Source organism: Cricetulus griseus, chromosome 2 (genome assembly GCF_003668045.3).
Source record: "Cricetulus griseus strain 17A/GY chromosome 2, alternate assembly CriGri-PICRH-1.0, whole genome shotgun sequence".
NCBI lineage: Eukaryota > Metazoa > Chordata > Mammalia > Rodentia > Cricetidae > Cricetulus > Cricetulus griseus.
Window position 1 is genome coordinate 201,613,493 of NC_048595.1, and position 16,966 is coordinate 201,630,458.

Genomic DNA, 16,966 nt, shown 5'->3' on the forward strand with positions numbered 1-16,966 from the left:
GATGGGATCAAAGGCATGCACCACCACCACCTGGCCAATTCCTGACTTTTAAAAACAGATTTATTTTGCTGGGTGGTGGCACAAACCTGTAATCCCAGCACTTTCGAGATAGAAACAGGAGAATCTGGAGTTTAGGGTCATCCTCGGCTACATACTGAGTTTGAGGCCAGCCTGAGCTACATGAGATCCCATCTCAAAAAAAAAAAAAAATGTACGTAGCCTGGTGAAAAGCTACAAACCTTTGATCTCAGTACTCTAGAGGCAGAGGGAAGGTGAAACTCAGTCTGATCTACATAGAGTTCCAGGCCAACCAAGGCTACCTAGTGAGCCCCAGTCTCAAAGAAACAAACAAAGGGGCTGGAAAGATGGGTGGAGAGCACTGGCTACTCTTCTAGAGGACCCAGGTTCAATACTCAGCACCCACATGCCAGCTCACTACAGTTCCAGAGACTCTGACATCCCCCTCTGGCATTCGCAGGCACTGAATGCATGTGGCACATACACATACATGTATGCAAAACACTCACACACATAAGAACAAAAATTAATAACTATATTTTTAAAGACGAATCTCCCCCCTAACGTATGTGAATGTATCACCACTACTGATCTCTCTCCTCGGTAGCCATCTGCCAAGGTCACCCTCACTCTCATGCACCGCAAACTAGGTGGGGCTACTCACAGTCACCACAAAGCCACGGGAAAAGAAAAACTGAGTGGCAGTGTAGAAACCTGTGAAGACATGCTTGGCTGAGTTCTGAGCAGGAAACCACACTCAGCCAATCACAGGCAAGAAGCCAAAGTCCCTCTGTGTTGACTGAACATGCCTCAAGGACACTGCCCTGAAGCCCAGGAGCTCTCTTCTCGGACCCTGGCTTTCTCTGGGTTCAACTGTTAACTTCAAGTCACCACCACCACTCTGTGGTGCCTACTGTCCCAGGGCTAGTGTCTGAGACCCTCCATTCTCTGACTTCTTCCTGTTCTTATTTTTGTTTTTCTTTGTTTGTGGATCTCATTCATCTTGAACTTGTGGCGTTCTTCATGTGTCAGCCTCCTGAGTGATGGAATCACAGGCATGAGCTGCTATGCCCAGCTGTGCTCTTCTCTAGGACTTTGCCAGGGTTGTTCTCTCCACCGATAACATGTTCCCACGTTTTGTCTACATGTATGTTTGTCTGTGAATGGTGTGTGTGCCCAGTGTCCTTGGAGGCCAGAAGACAGCAAGCTAGCTGCTTTGTTTTCTTTAACACAGTCTCACGCTGTCCAGGCTGGCCTTGAATTCTCTCTGTAGCTAACCCTTGATGAACCTGCCTTTGCCTCCCAACTGACAGGATCATAGCCTTGTGCCACCACACCTTAGGCAATTAGCTTATTTATTTGTTTGTTTTGTTTTTTGAGATAGGGTCTCACCTAGTCCAAGCTACTTCAAACACACTATGTGGCCAAAGAGGACCTTGAACTCCTGATCCATCATGCCAGAATTTTTAAGGTGCTGAAGATGGAACCAGCAATGCTAGCTCCACCAACTGAGCTACACCTACACCCAACTAGCTCTTTTTAAATTTTATTTTAAATTATTATTTAAATATTTCTGCTTTTATATGCATAAGTGTTTGCCTACATGTATGTGTGTGCACTACATGTATGCAGCACAGTGCCCAAGAGGCCAGAAGAGGGTGTTGGATCTCTTGGAACTAGAATTATAGATGGTTGTGAGCTGTCGTATAGGTGTTGGGAATTGTACATGGGTCCTCTGGAAGAGCAGCCAATGCTCTTATCTACTGAGACACCTCTTCAGCCCACCAATGAATTTTTTTAAGATTTTATTTATTTATTATTTATTATGTATACAGCATTCTGCTTCCATGTATATCTGCACACAAGAACAGAGTATCAGATCTCATAACGTATGGTTGTGAGCCACCATGTGGTTGCTGGGAATTGAACTCAGTACCCTTGGAAGTGCTCTTAACCTCTGAGACATCTCTCCGGCCCCCACAAATGAATTTTTGTTGGTATATTTTATCTGACTACAATTTTTTTTTTAATTTTTGGTTTTTCAAGACAGAGTTTCTCTGTGTAACAGCCCTGGCTGTCCTGAAACTCACTCTGTAGACCAGGGTGGCCTTGAACTCACAGAGATCCACCTGCCTCTGCCTCCCCAAGTGCTGGGGAATAAAGGGGTGTGCCACCACTACCCAGCTCACTATCATTTTTAAGAAAACAAGTTAGTTTTTAAGACACAGCTATGTAGCCCTGACTGACTTGGAACTAAGTCTATAGACCAGGCTAGCTTTGAATTCTCAGAGATCCAACTGCCTCAGCCTCTTGATGGCTGGGATTAAAGGTGTGCACCACCACACCCATTATGCCTGAATTTATAATATCATGAATTTATTGCTCACTTGGACAGTCTGCTCACTGAGTTATGCAGATCTTTCAAATGTCAACACATTTCATTATACTGCATTAAAAATCATATTCACTGATACCACCTCATTCTATCAGAAATGTTCCAGAAGCTGTCAAGCCTATGTGATATGTATAAGTACAGCATTCTAGGATTTAAATTTCAACCTAAAGACTAGAACTCTATCACCAACAACAAATTGTTGTTTCCTTGAAGTGACTGGCTCATTTCATTGTTGTTGAGGGAATAGCTGTCAGATATCAAAATCTGAAGTTTGGGGGTTTTTATTTTATTTTATTGTATTTTTTTCTGAAACAGGGTCTCACATTGTGGTCCAGACTGGTCTCTTACACCTGATTTCGGGGCATGCTCTTCCTCATCTTCTACAGTAGTTGGCGTGGTGTGGCAGAGGCCACACCCTGCCTATGAGTCTTTCTTAGCAAGTTAAAATGAACTTCAATTTGTTTAGTTTTGTTTTTGTCTTTTGGGACAGGGTTTCTCTGTGTAGCTTTGGAAGCTGTCTTGGAACTCACTTTGTAGGCCAGGCTGGCCTCGAAGTCAAAGAGATCCTCTGCCTCATGAGTGCTGGGATTAAAGGTGTGCACCACCACAGCCTGGCTGATGTTCTTTTTTTAAAAAAGAGAGAGAACGCCAGGGACTAGGGAGATAGCCCAGGGGTAGAGTCACTTGCCATACAAGCAAGAGGACGAGCGTTTGGACTCCCAGAACCCATGTAAATGCCAGGTGGGTGTGTAGCCTGAATGATTCCAATCTCACTGGGGATCCCAGAGTCAAGCTAGCTAACCAGACTAACCATATTGTAGAGCTCTGAATTTGATTAACAGACTCTGCCTCAATAAATAAAGTGGAAGAGAGATGGAGGATGATTTGAGCATCAACCTTGGGCCTGCACTCTCACACTCTCATACACACACACACACACACACACACACACACACACACACACACACGGAAAGAAAGCCGGGTGTGGTAGCACTTGGGAGGCAGAGGCAAGTAGATCTCAGCCTGGTCCACAGAGTGAGTTCCAGGACAGCCAGGACTGTTTCACAGAGAAACCCTGTACAGAAAAACCACAAAAAGAAAGAGAGAGAGAGAGAGAGAGAGAGAGAGAGAGAGAGAGAGAGAGAGAAAGAAAGAAAAAACTAGTTGATGGACCAGTGAGATGGCTCAGTAAAAACACTGGCTGAGTAAGCTAGAGACCTGAGTTTGATTCCGGGAAGCCATATAAAATGAACGAAATTGTCCTCTGATGTCCATACATTATGGCAGCAGAGCCATACTTGCATCATGTGTGCACATAATAACAGTAATAGTTTTGGGGCTGATGAGATGGCTCAGCAGGTAAGAGCACTAGCTGCTCTTCCAGAGGATCCATGTTCAGTCCTCAGATGGCAACACACAACCATCTGTAACTCCTGTACTACACTGCACATGTGTGCCCACACATTATGTGCAGGGAAACACTTATAAAGTAGAAATAAATATTTAAATAATAATAATTTTAAAAGAGCTAGTTGGGTGTGGGTGTAGCTCAGTTGGTGGAGCTAGCATTGCTGGTTCCATCTTCAGCACCTTAAAAATTCTGGCATGATGTCACATGGCTATAATTTCAGCACCTAAGAGGTAGAGGCAGGAGAATCAAGAGTTCGAGGTCCTCTTTGGCCACATAGTGTGTTTGAAAGTAGGCTGGACTAGGTGAGACCCTATCTCAAAAAACAAAACAAACAAATAAATAAGCTAATTGCCTGAGGTGTGGTGGCACAAGGCTATGATCCTGTCAGTTGGGAGGCAGAGGCAGGTTCATCAAGGGTTAGCTACAGAGAGAATTCAAGGCCAGCCTGGACAGCGTGAGACTGTGTTAAAGAAAACAAAGCAGCTAGCTTGCTGTCTTCTGGCCTCCAAGGACACTGGGCACACACATCATTCACAGACATACATGTAGACAAAACAGCTGTACACAAAAAACATTTTCAATTAAAAATGAAATTCATAGCCAGGTGTGGCATGCTGTGGTAGTGTATGCCTTTTATCCCTGCACTCGGGAGGCAGAGGCAGGGCTACACTGAGAAATTGTCTTTAAAAAACAAGACAAAACAAAAAAACAACCAAACAAAAAGGTATTGTCTTTGACTGCAAGTTGTGGACCTTTTCTTTGTATTTATTAGGTTGTATTTTATTGTTTTTTTGTTTGATTTTTACAGTACCAGGGATCAAATTCAGAGCCCCTTGAAAGCTAGGCAAGAGCTGTACCACTGAGCTGTACCCCCAGCTCTAATGAAGCTTTAATTAAGCTTATTTGGGTTGAATTGGGGTTTCCTAAGTAGTTCCAGGTTGGGTTTGAACTCTTTCTGAAGCCCAGGTTGGCCTTGAATTGTTAATGGTCCTCTTGCTTCTGCCTCCTGCTGTTTTTATAAGTGTGGACTACCACATTCCAAATTCTATTGTGATTTTGTTGTTTGTTGTTTGTTTTTGAGACAGGGCCCTGACTATTGAGACTCACTATGGATACCAGTAGACCAGCATGGCCTCAAGCTCACAGAGATGCCTCCACCTGCCTTTACCTCCGGAGTGCGGAGATTAAAGGCATGTGCCACCACACCTAGCTCTATTATTATTTTTAAATAGACATATCTAAGTCTTTAAATTTTTCTTTCAGTGTGTGGGAGCATGCACAAACGTTCTTCTCTGAGGGTCAAACTCTGTGCCTTACACAGGCTCCTAGTAAACTCTATCACTAAACTAGCTGCACCGAGAGTCTAAGGTGGCGAATGCTGATGGGTTGAACCCCACCAAACAAAGACTCTTGGGGGGCTCTTAGCATTCTTAAGCATTTAGAAGAATATTGAGAATCAAGAAGTTGACCGCCACTGTCTGTGCATCATGGAAGGAAAACCCAGAAACAGACATGTATGGTCTGTAGAGGTCAGCAGTGGCCAAGTGGGGGGCTAAAGGGGAGATTCTAGACTCCCTTTCTTTCTTTCTTTCTTTCTTTCTTTCTTTCTTTCTTTCTTTCTTTCTTTCTTTCTTTCTGTTTTCCAGACAGGGTTTGGAGCCTGTCCTGGAACTCGCTCTGTAGGCCACCCTGGCCTCGAACTCACAGAGATCTACCTGTCTCTGCCTCCTGAGTCCTGGGATTGAAGGCGTGCACCACCACTGCTGGGCGAATCTCTTTCTTTAAAGAGATCCCACAGCCCTAAAGTCTGGTGGGCAGAGTTGGAAAGGAAGGAGCAGAGCAGGAGGGGTCACAGACTTTCAGGCTGGCCCGGGCAAAAGCTCCTAGGAGTCCCCGCTTCCCTCTGCTGCCCCCATGAGGGTGCAAGTATATAGTGGAGCCCTAAACACAAACCAGACCTTCCAACCCCCACCCATGAGAAGGACTTGGGCCTTAAAATTATCGTCACCAAGACCGTGCAGCAGACAATACAGAGGGGACATTATGCCCTGAGAAAGAGGCCTTGTTGTTGGCGCAATCAAGACAGCGGCGCTCTGTTCTGACCAGGCTGGGGGCTGTTCATGTGCCTCAGGCCAGACCCCTCACACCCAAAATCACATCCTCACCCGAAGGCTCACACAGGCTCACTCTAGAATAGGCCTTGTGCGCTGGCTGTGCCACATAACACATAGTAGCCTGGTAAGTGCCAAGCTGTCCACCCTCACCCTGTGTCAACATCCACCCTCTGCTACCTGGCTGGGTCTGTAGCACAGGCTTTACCACCTGCAGAGCCCTGATGGAAAGCAAGGGACAAGAGACAGCCACGGTGGGAACACTGGGGACAAACACCCGGCATGCCCCACCCGGCCCCGCCTGGCTGGGATCACAGGGCACTGAAACCAGCAGCCGCCTAGGCTGGGCCAGACGTGCCTGGACCCACAGAGGGACACAAAGGCTGCCTTGTTGCTTTGCCAAACACTTCCATCTCTGGAGTGGGAGGGAGGGACCGGGGCAACTGGTGCCCCTATCCCTAGCTTCTGGGCTGGCCCTGGAGCAAAACTGGACTTTAACCTCTTAGACCACTGCCAAGGTTTGAGTTAGAAGGCCCAGAGGGAGATAGCCTAACTTGTTAAGGAAATCTGCCAAAGGGGGGCTCCCAGGCACAGAAGAGCCCGAGACCCAGAGTCTCCATGCTTTCACTTTGAGACAGGCTCACTTCTTCCTAGCTATTCCATCTCTCTGAAGTTTCTCTTGCCCTTGTCTGAAGGCATCTCCTCTGGAAGACCGCCTGGCCCTCAGCAAGCAAGTGACTTCTTTGTGTGTGCTTGGCCACCAACTGGGAGCTCCAGACATCCACAGAGGTTCCCCAGCACAGGGGTCACCTTACTGCCACAGTGTGCCTATGTGGCTATGGATTTAGTCACATCTAGGGTCAAAGGTTTGATCAACCTCAAAAGAGATGGATGGAAGCATCATATTACAGGTTTGAATGAGAGTCAGCAGAGTTTCCAGCATGTCACACACAGAGCAGGACAGTCACTAGTCAGTCACCTCTCTTACCTTGGTCCTTGTTCTCCGCCCTGGTACATTTTTTCCTTTCCATATACATGGCAAGACTCATTTAGTCAAATAGTAGCTGGGTTTTTTTCTTATTTAACACCTGCAGGGCTCTGACCTGGTACACTGGGCTGTTTGGAGGGCTGTGCATGTACCAACTCACTGACTCCTCACAACCTTTTTTTGGGGAGCAGGGAGGGGTTCAAGATAGGGTTTCTCTGAATTGCTTTAGAGCCTGTCCTCAAACTAGCTCTGTAGATCAGGCTGACCTCGAACTCACAGAGATCTGCCTGCCTCTGCCTCCTGAGTGCTGGGATTAAAGGCGTGTACCACCAACGCCCGGCCCAATCAATCCCACTCCAAAGCAAGGAAAGCGACACACAGTGAGGTGGCAGTAACAAGGCCACATAACTGGCAAGCAGTGCACCTCTAGCTAGAACCCAGGAAGCCACTTCTGGCAGCAGCCTTCTCTGGCGTCTCATTCCAGACAAGCCTTTGCTGTAAGAATCCCAGCCCCAAATCCAACTGAAATATCACCAGGTGCCCTGGCTTGGTTCTACATTTGTTTATCAGCTTGTTTATTTATTTTATTGCTTATTTATTTTAGTGAGTTTTGTGGTGATGATGGTTTTTGGTGGTGTGGTGGTCCTGGTGCTGGCAATCAAACCTGGTGTCTTTGCATGCTAGGCAGTCACTCTACCTACCCCCGAGTTAAATCCTCAGCCCAGTTCCCCAGTTCCACTCTCCTGAGGAGGCTCCACCAGCATAATTTTTCTCCCTGGGGACTCTGGGAGCCCAGCCTCTAGCATCGCCACCACACACAGCTCATGGAGGCTCTCGGGAAACAGTCACCAAATTAGCAGAGAACATACCGAGGAGGAAGAGGAGGAGGCAAGAATTGCCTAGAAAGGCTCAAGGAATTATACCTGTCTGCACTACACACTTTGGCTGTCGCTTGTTGCAAAGTTTCTGTTGTCCTTGTCCCTGTGTGGCTCTCTGAAGCTGGGTAGAAGGGTCTACAGGTACCTGGAGGCCCAACAACTCTCAGGTCTGTCATGCCAGGCAAAAGGTATCTCAGAATCCTCAGGCACCATGAACCAAATGATAGGGTTTTCTAAGACCTCTTTTTGGTTGTGGCTTTCTCTTTATAGCCAATTTTCTAACTTATGGGTTAGTTTCTCTGGCTTCCACCCAGTGTTTCCAACCTACTGATCAGATCCCAACCACTAGAGACATATTTGGTGGATTTGTTAGCATCTGCACCCAGGAAACCAACCAGACTGTAGGATTCTGATACTTAAGCATGCCCTTTGGACAGACTCCTTCCACTACAAATTCCATGGCCATTGACCGTGGTCCAAAAATAAGACATAACCATGTACCTGCTTTCCAGTCACTGTCTTCGCATTTCTAAAGCAAAGTCAGTCCCACAGAACCCGTCTCACAGCCCTGACACTGGGCTAGAAGATTACATCAATGACTAGATGCGACGCAGACCTGTAATCCCAGCGCCTGCGAGGTAAAGACACTACAAAAGACCATGCCTCAAAAAGTTAAAAATAAATAAAATAAAGATCACTGAGATGGCTGGGAAGGTAGAGCGCTTACTGCCAAGCCTGACCACCTGGGATCCCTGGGAGTCACATGGCAGAAAGAGCAAACCAATTCATCCGACCTCCGTAGGTGTGCTGGGGAATATGTGTGTCCCTCTCCCACTCCAAAAATATTAAGTAAATGTAAGAAATTATTAAATAAATAAATAAATAAATAAATATAAGAAAAAACAAAACCACCACAACAACAAATAGGTTGAGGATGCAGATCTCAGGGCCCTAGAACCTTTTGAGGACTCTGTCTCCAGAAGCAGCCTATCTATGCTCACAGGACTCAGAGCTATTCTCTTATGAGAGAATGAAAGCAAGGGCCCTGTGAAAGAAGCAGGGTTTCCCACCTCACGGCAGGAAGATGTGTGTGTGCACATGTAGCTGGCAAGGGTGGCACCCAAGGTCCTATTCAGGCAGCTTCTGTCTGGAAGGGAACTTGGGAGCCTCATTTGAGTTGAAGCTGTGTGTACAGCTCCTACTGCTGCTTGTACTTTTTTTAAAAAAAGGTCCTGGAGGTCCTTTCCTGTAGTTCATTTGGTAGAGTGCTTCCTTCCCTCATACAAAATACAGAGCCCTGGCTTAAGCTGGTCAGTGGTGGCTCATGCCTTTAATCCTAGCAGATCTCTGAGTCTGAGGCCAGCCTAGTCTACAGAGAGTTCCAGGACAGGCAGGGCTAAACAGAAAAACCCTGTCTTCGGCCAGGTGTTGGTGGCGCATGCCTTTAATCCCAGCACTCGGAGACAGAGGCAGGTGGATCTCTGTGAGTTCGAGACCATCCTGGTCTACAAGAGCTAGTTCCAGGACAGCCTCCAAAGCCACAGAGAAACCCTGTCTCAAAAAAAAAAAACAAAAAAAAACCTGTCTTGAAAAACCAAAATAAATTAATAAATAAATTTTTAAAAATCCCACAATGTCGCCAGGCATTGGTGGCGCATGCCTTTAATCTCAGCACTCGGGAGGTGGATCTCTGTGAGTTCGAGACCAGCCTGGTCTCCAGAGCGAATGCCAGGATAGGCTCCAAAGCTACACAGAGAAACCCTGTCTCGGAAAACCAAAAAAAAAAAAAAAAAAAAATCCCACAATGTCCTGGCTGAGGTCCTCTACAGAGTGAGTCTAAGGCCACCTTGGCTACAGGAGACCTTGCATTTTTTTAAATGAAGAAAGAAAATAGATCCTAGAGCTGTCCCACCCAAGAATTTTATGCCAGCTCCTGTTGTATTTTTTTTTTTTCTTTTGGTCTTGTTGACAACCCACAGTTGTCTCTAACAAAAAATGTATGGAATTACTGGTCTCCTAATCAGACAGATACTACAGGCAGTTGAGCCCTTTATCCCAGCCTGCAACCCCATCGTGCCACCTACCCAGGCCCCAGACTGAGAGCCACAGGTGGTTGCAGGTGGCAGCAGCCTCCTAAGGGAGCCCGGCCCAGAGTCCCAGCCTCCACATCTGTGGGCTGCTGTCCAGGGCAGGCACTGTCCTCCCTTCCAAGCAACTGCACCCTGCTGTAACTATATTTTTTTAATTGTTTCATAACTGAAGAGCTGTCTTCCAGAAAGTTCAGTCATCTTGCCCTCTTCGGAGGAGTCTTTGCAGACCTCACTGCAGAAGCTGGCCACGTCACACTCTTTTATTTCTCTCCTGGATCTCTTCCAGACTCTGTCAGGCTTAACTGATCGTGAGCATGTCTTGTCTACCATTGTGTGTCTCACACACACATAGGACAATGCCTGGCACACAACAGATACACACAAAAAAATTGTGGAACGAGAAAGAAGGGAGTGAGTTAAGAAAGAATTAACGAACAGCAAGATCTGGGTTTCTGTCCCCCAAACATTAGGAAGCAACTTTTGTTTGGGTTTTGCTGGTTTTGGGGGTTTGTTTGTTTGTTTGTTTGTTTGTTTTTCAAGACAGGGTTTCTCTGTAACTTTGGAGGCTGTCCTGGAACTAGCTCTTGTAGACCAGGCTGGTCTTGAACTCACAGATGTCCACCTGCCTCTGCTAAGATTAAAGGCCTGCGCCACCAATGTCCGGCTGGTTTTGCTGTTTTTTGAAACAGGCCTCTCTGGCCTGGAATTTGCTCTTTGGCACATGCTAATGTCAAAGTCATCACTATTCACCCTCCCTAGTGATGAGATTATAGGTGTGTCACCATGTTTTACCCTAGGAGGCATCTTTGAAATCTTGGTTACTCCCTTCCCCAGAACGGGCAGGGCCTATGGCCAGTATACAGGACCCCCATTCCAAGATCACCCTGCAGGACTGTCACAGGCCTACCTTTGCAGATGCTTCCCCGGCTCTACACCCACTTCAGAGAGATGGAAAGTAATTTCTTTTGGCATAAACTGATTTTGATGATTCTAGTTCCCAGGAAGTCATCGCAGACTCTTGAGGAGCAGTGTGGAGAACAACATAACTTATGGGCTTTGAGGTCCCAGACACTTGGCTGTTTCTGATGGCTCTGGACACCTCCAGCCCCCCTAAATCAACTGTGACAGAGTGACCTGGACAGCTGCCCAGCCTTCCTCAGGCTTGACTGGTGCCCCTGGCAGGCGCCTTCCAGGTCAGGGAGCACAGGCTGCACGGAAGCTGGTGACATCATCCTGGCTGACTCAACACAGCCAGGGACTGTAGGGAGACTTCAAGGGGAGGCGCCAGCAACCTTCTCCAGCACAGATCTTTAGGGGATCATCACTCTCCCTCTGCACCTCTAGGGGTTCCTCATACTAGACTGACCCTTTACACTGTGCTATCATCCAAAAACTCAAATAGACTGTCTTCTGGCACAACACTGTCTCAGAGTTTTGAGGTTCTGTTCCAAGGCCCTTCAAACCAACCAGGTGAAAGACACTAGCCACATAAGCATTGACTCAGTTTCTCTACCTGAAAAAAGGTGACCTTTACTCCCCTGGTACTGGGTGAACCTGATAGTCGTGAGAAAGTGTTGGAAAGTGCCAGGCTGAGCATGTTGGCTCATCTGGCCCCACGTTCAAGGCTTGAGCTCAGTCTAGAGACTGAGGCTGCAATGCCTCTTTGGCCCCAGATTCCACCCCTGCCACATCTAGTGTCCTTCGACTGCCCAAATTGGTTTTGCCCTCATTGGTTTGAGTAGGAGTTTTCTGTTGTTATTTGTTTTGCTTTGAGATTTTTTAAGATTTATTATGTATGTAATGTTCTGTCTGCCTGCAGGCCAGAAGAGGGCATCAGAAAGATGGCACCAGATCTCATTATAGATGGTTGTGAGCCACCACGTGGTTGCTGGGAATTCAACTCAGGACCTCTGGAAGAAAAGTCAATGCTCTTAACCTCTGAACCATCTCTCCAGCCCCTTGCTTTTAGATTTATCTGTAGGGCCTGAGAGATGGATCGGTGATCAAGACCTCATGCTGCAGTTTCAGAGGCCCTGAGTTCAGTTCCCAGAACCTATGCCAGGTGGCTCACAACTGCCGGTAACTCCAGCTCCTGGGGATCCGACATCCTTTTCTGGGCTCCCAGGGCATCTGCACATACACGTTCCCCATAAATGTTTACATAATTAAAATGTTTTAATTTTTTCGACTGGGCAGTGGTAGTTCACGCCTTTAATTCCAGCACATAGAAGGCAGAGGCAGGTAGATCTCTAAGTTCAAGGCAAGCCTGGACTACAGAGTGAGTTCCAGGACAGCCAGGGTTACACAGAGAAACCCTGAATAGAAAATATATATATATATTTTGAGTTAGGATCTCACTGCATAGCCTGGAGCTCACTATGGCTGCAAACTCTTAGAGGTCTACTTATCTTTTCATCCCAACTGTGGGAACTAAGGATATATGCCACCATGTACTAAAAATCTTATTTCTTTTTATTTATTGGTTTTTTGAAACAGTGTTTCTCTGTGTAGCTTTGGAGCCTGTCCTGGAACTCACTCTGTAGACCAGGCTGGTCTCCAACTCACAGAGATCTTCCTGCCTCTGCCTCCCGAGTGCTGGGATTAAAGGCGTGAGCCACTACCACCCAGCTAAAAATCTTATTTCTAAGATTCATTTTTATTATTTTTTGTAGAAAACAATCTTATTTTATGTGTATGAATGTTTTGCCTGTATGTAGGTATGTATGTGCACTAGGAGTATGCCTGGTGCCCTCTGAAGAGAGTGCTGGATCTCCTGGAACTGGAGTTATAGATGGTTGTAAGCTACTTTGTGCACGCTGGTAATAGAACCAGCCAAAACAGCCAGTGTTCTTAACCCCTGAGCCATCTCTCGAGCCCTTTTTAAATTTTGCATATCTCTGCAATGCCATGGAAGCTAAAGGCACTGGATACCCCTGAAGCTGGAGTTATAAGTGTCTGGAAGCCACCAAACATGAGTCTTCTAGAAGGAGCAGGAAACAAAGCATTCTTAACCACTGAGCCATCTCCCCAGACCACCTTTGAATTTTATTTTATTATTTATTTATGTGTTTGTACAGGTATGTGTGCCATGGTATACCCACGTGGATGTCAGGGGAACTTGGTGGAATTGCTTCTCTTCCCTCTGACCTTTTTTTTCTTTTGAGACAGGGTCTTACTATGTAGACCAGACTTGTTAAGTTTCCAGAGATCTGTCTGCCTCTGCCTTGAAAGCATGGGAATTAAAATTAAAGGTGCACACCACCACACCTGGCTCTTCTTTCCACCTTTTGGTGGAGTCTTAGGATCAATCTGAGGTCATCAGGCTTACTCAGCCAATGCTTCTGACCACTGAGTTCCTCTCACTGTTTTGAGATCCTGTCTAATGTATTCCAGGCTGGTCTCGAACTTGCTAAAGAGCAAAGTTGACCTTGAATTTCATTTTTTTAAAAGACAGGATCTCAGTATACAGTCCAGCCTGGCCTGGAACTGTCTATATAGACCAGGATAGCCTCAAAATCAGAGATCTGTCTGCCTCTGCCTCCTCTCATGTTGGGATTGGAGAAGTCTGCCACCATGACTAGTGGACTTAGAGTTATTTTTTTTTAATATTTATTATGTGTATGGTGTTCTGTCTGCATGTCTGCTTACAGGCTATAAGAGGGCACCAGATGTCATTGTAGATGGTTGTGAGCCACCATGTGGTTGCTGGGAATTCAACTCAGGACCTCTGGAAGAGCAACCAGTGCTCTTAACCTCTGAGCCATCTCTCCAGCCCCCAGAGTTTTGATCTTTCTATACCTACCTCCTCAATGCTAGGAATTGAACCCAGTGCTTTGGGCATACTTGGGAATCACTCTACCTAATGTACTACATTCTCAGCCTAGTGTTTTTGTTTTAAATAATTGTTTGAGACAGGGTTTCTATATAGCTTTGGCTATCCTGGAACCCACTCTATAGGCCAGGCTGTTCTCTAACTCACAGAGATCTACCACCTGCCTTTGCCTCCAGAGTACTAGGATTAAAGACCTGCACTACCACACCTATCTAATATTTTTTCCCGAGAGACAAGGTTTCTCTGTGCAACAGCCCTGGCTGTCCTGGAACTCACTCTGTAGACCAGGCTGGTCTAGAACTCACAGAGATCCGCCTGCCTCTGCCTCCCGAGTGCTGGGATTAAAGGTGTGCGCCACCAACGCCTGGCATGTTTCAATATTTATTTATTTATTTATCTATTTAGTGGAGGGGGACATGTGTTACATAGTGAAATCCTGTCTCAAAACAACAACAACAAAGCCCTTCCACATAATAAAATGAACAAGGTCTCACAATGTAGCTCTAGCTATCCTAGAACTCAACTATGTAGATCAGGCTGGCCTCACTTCCCTGAGCACTGGGATTAAAGGCTTGTGCCACCGTGCCTGGCTACTGTACCTTCTTGGTAAAGGACTTTCCTCACCCCTAATCAATGAAGACGGTGTAGGCTCAGATGGAGACCAAAGAACCAAGAATATTGCCAGAAGTGTCTGTTTCTTACTCCCAGGCCCTTATGGTGAGGTTCTTCTTCATACAATTACAGAGTCTGCTATGAAGCCCCCTGACAATGTCAAACCTCACTCCCTATCCTCCAGTTGTGTGACCTTGTGCAAGTCCATTTCACTCAATCTATTTATTCCTTTATAAAGTGACCAAAACAGAGCCAGGCATTAGCTCGGTTGGTAGAGTTCTTTTCTAGTTCTCATGAAGCCTTAGGTTCAATATCCAGTACTGCACAAACCCACACAAACTGAGTATAGTGGTCTAAGTCGACATCTTAGCATTAAAGAAATGTAGGTAAGAGGTTCAAAAATTCAAGGTCATCTTTGCTGTGGAATAATCCCTTTGTACACTGTGATTGGAAAATAGCTGAACAGAATAAAGGTAGCCAGAAGAGCCAAACTGAGACTGATGGGAAGGAGAGGGGCAGATTCAGAGTCGCCAGCCAGACTTAGAGGGAGCAGGAGAGTGACGTGCTATGCTAATGAAGGTACCGCCACGTAGCAGAGCGTAAATAAGGAATATTGGTTAACTGAAAATGTAATAGCTAATTAGTAATAAGCCTGAGCTATTGGACCAGCATTTATAATATTAAGACTCATATTAAGACTCAGAGTGGTTATTTGGGACAGGAAACATCCATTTACAATCTTCAGTTACAGTACTGAATTCAAGGCCAGTGTGGGCTACATGATTGATCGTATCTATAAGTAATAAGTATATGAGTCAATCATTGAATAAATAACAATGATAACAGTATCTTCATCCAAGCACAGTGGCTCAAGAGTGTAATCCCAGCACTTGGATTAAGAGCTTGAGGCCATAGACAGGTCGGAGTAGATTAGTGCACACCTTTAATTCCAGCACTTGGGAGGCAGAGGCAGGCGTATTTCAGTGAGTTCAATGCCAGCCTGGTCTACACAGGACTTTTACACAGAGAAACCCTGTCTCGAAAAACTACAAAAGGATAGGAAGGAAGGAAGGAAGGAAGGAAGGAAGGAAGGAAGGAAGGAAGGAAGGAAAGAATTGAGGCCAGGGGCCATCAAGATGGCTCAGCAAGGAAAGGTGTTTGCTGCCAAGCCTGATGACCTGAGTTCACTCACCAGATCCACATAGTAGGACAATCAACTCCCACAAGTTGTCCTCTGAATTCCACACACGTGCCATGGCATATGTGCATACACAAACACATACACACAATAAATAAATAAATGTGAATGACTGTGCAGGTTTTAATCCCAGAACTTGGAAGACAGTAGAAGGTAGATCTCTGAATTTGAGGTGAACTTGGGAGCCAAGGCTACAAGAGAGAGAGACAGACAGACAGAGAGAGAGAGAGACAGAGAGAGAGAGAGAGAGAGAGAGTGAGTGAGTACAAAGACAGGTTTGGGCTACATAGTGAGTTTTATGTTATATTTCAATATTCTGTGTCAAATGGGGTTGGAGAGATAGTTCAGTAGCTAAAAGCACTTGATGCTCTTGCAGAAGACCAGAGTTCAATTCACCACATCTTGACCTCTCTGGGCACACCCACCCACCCCAGGTGTACATACCGAAGCACACATATACATAAATAAACATTAAAGATTTTCTAAATAAGATCACATTTTGTAGCCCTGGCTGGCTTAGAACTCACTATGTAGACCAGACTGACCTTGAACAGAGATATGATATGCCTCTGGCTTCCAAGTGCTGGGATAAAAGATGCCAGCCACCACACTTGGCCTAAACCTGGCTTTTTATGTGAGTGCTGGAGATGAACACTAGGGTCCTCATGCTTGCCCAACAAAGTGTTTTTCATACTGAGTTATCTGTCTCTGGCCCTGAGCCCACTCCCTTTCCTTTTGGTAGCACTGGGGTTTATTAGGATGTACCCTACCTAAAATACAGGTGCTAGGGCTTGTCTGAGGTGTTCTTAATGCACAAAGCCCAGGCATTCTGCCAGTAATGACGGCAAGAATCTGACAGCCAGGTGGATGTTGGAAACTAGTTCATCGTCTGTCATCCTCTGTGATGAAAAGCAACAGTGACAGTGCCTTCTCACCTGAAACTTGAGTTGGACTTCATCAACTTTGGCCACCATGTTTTCATTACGTCTCAGCAAGGAAGGGAACTTCTCAGGATTCATAGGATCAGCTCAGTTCAATCAGAGGTCAGAGGCCAAAAAGGCATCACACTCTGGCCATCATCTTTTTTTTTTTTAACATGATTTGTTGTTTGTTTTTTTCAAGACAGTGGGTTTTTTCTTTAATATTTTTTATTATGTATACAACATTCTGCTTTCATGTATATCTGCACACCAGAAGGGGACACAAGATCTCATAACTGATGGTTGTGAAACATCATGTGGTTGCTGGGAATTGAACTCAGGACCTCTGGAAGAGCAGCCAGTGCTCTTAACCTCTGGCCATTATCTTCAATGCATCCTGGGCCCATACTTTTGGCCAGAGTCCCTAGCTTAAGGAGAGACCCTCAACAGTCTGTTCGCTCAGTTCCCCGATGGATGCAGTGATGTGCCTGATCCTGGAACCACTGATCCCTT

General features: G+C 45.9%; 1 long non-coding RNA gene across 1 annotated transcript in view; it reads right to left on the bottom strand.

Moving 5' to 3' along the window:
- LOC118238233 overlaps window positions 1-11,113 on the bottom strand; it is a 54,164-nt gene extending 43,051 nt beyond the window's left edge. Inside the window, exon 1 of the long non-coding RNA XR_004768009.1 lies at window positions 10,799-11,113. This is a non-coding gene — a long non-coding RNA (uncharacterized LOC118238233). The remainder of the gene's footprint in view (window positions 1-10,798) is intronic.
- Window positions 11,114-16,966: the final 5,853 nt, after the last annotated feature.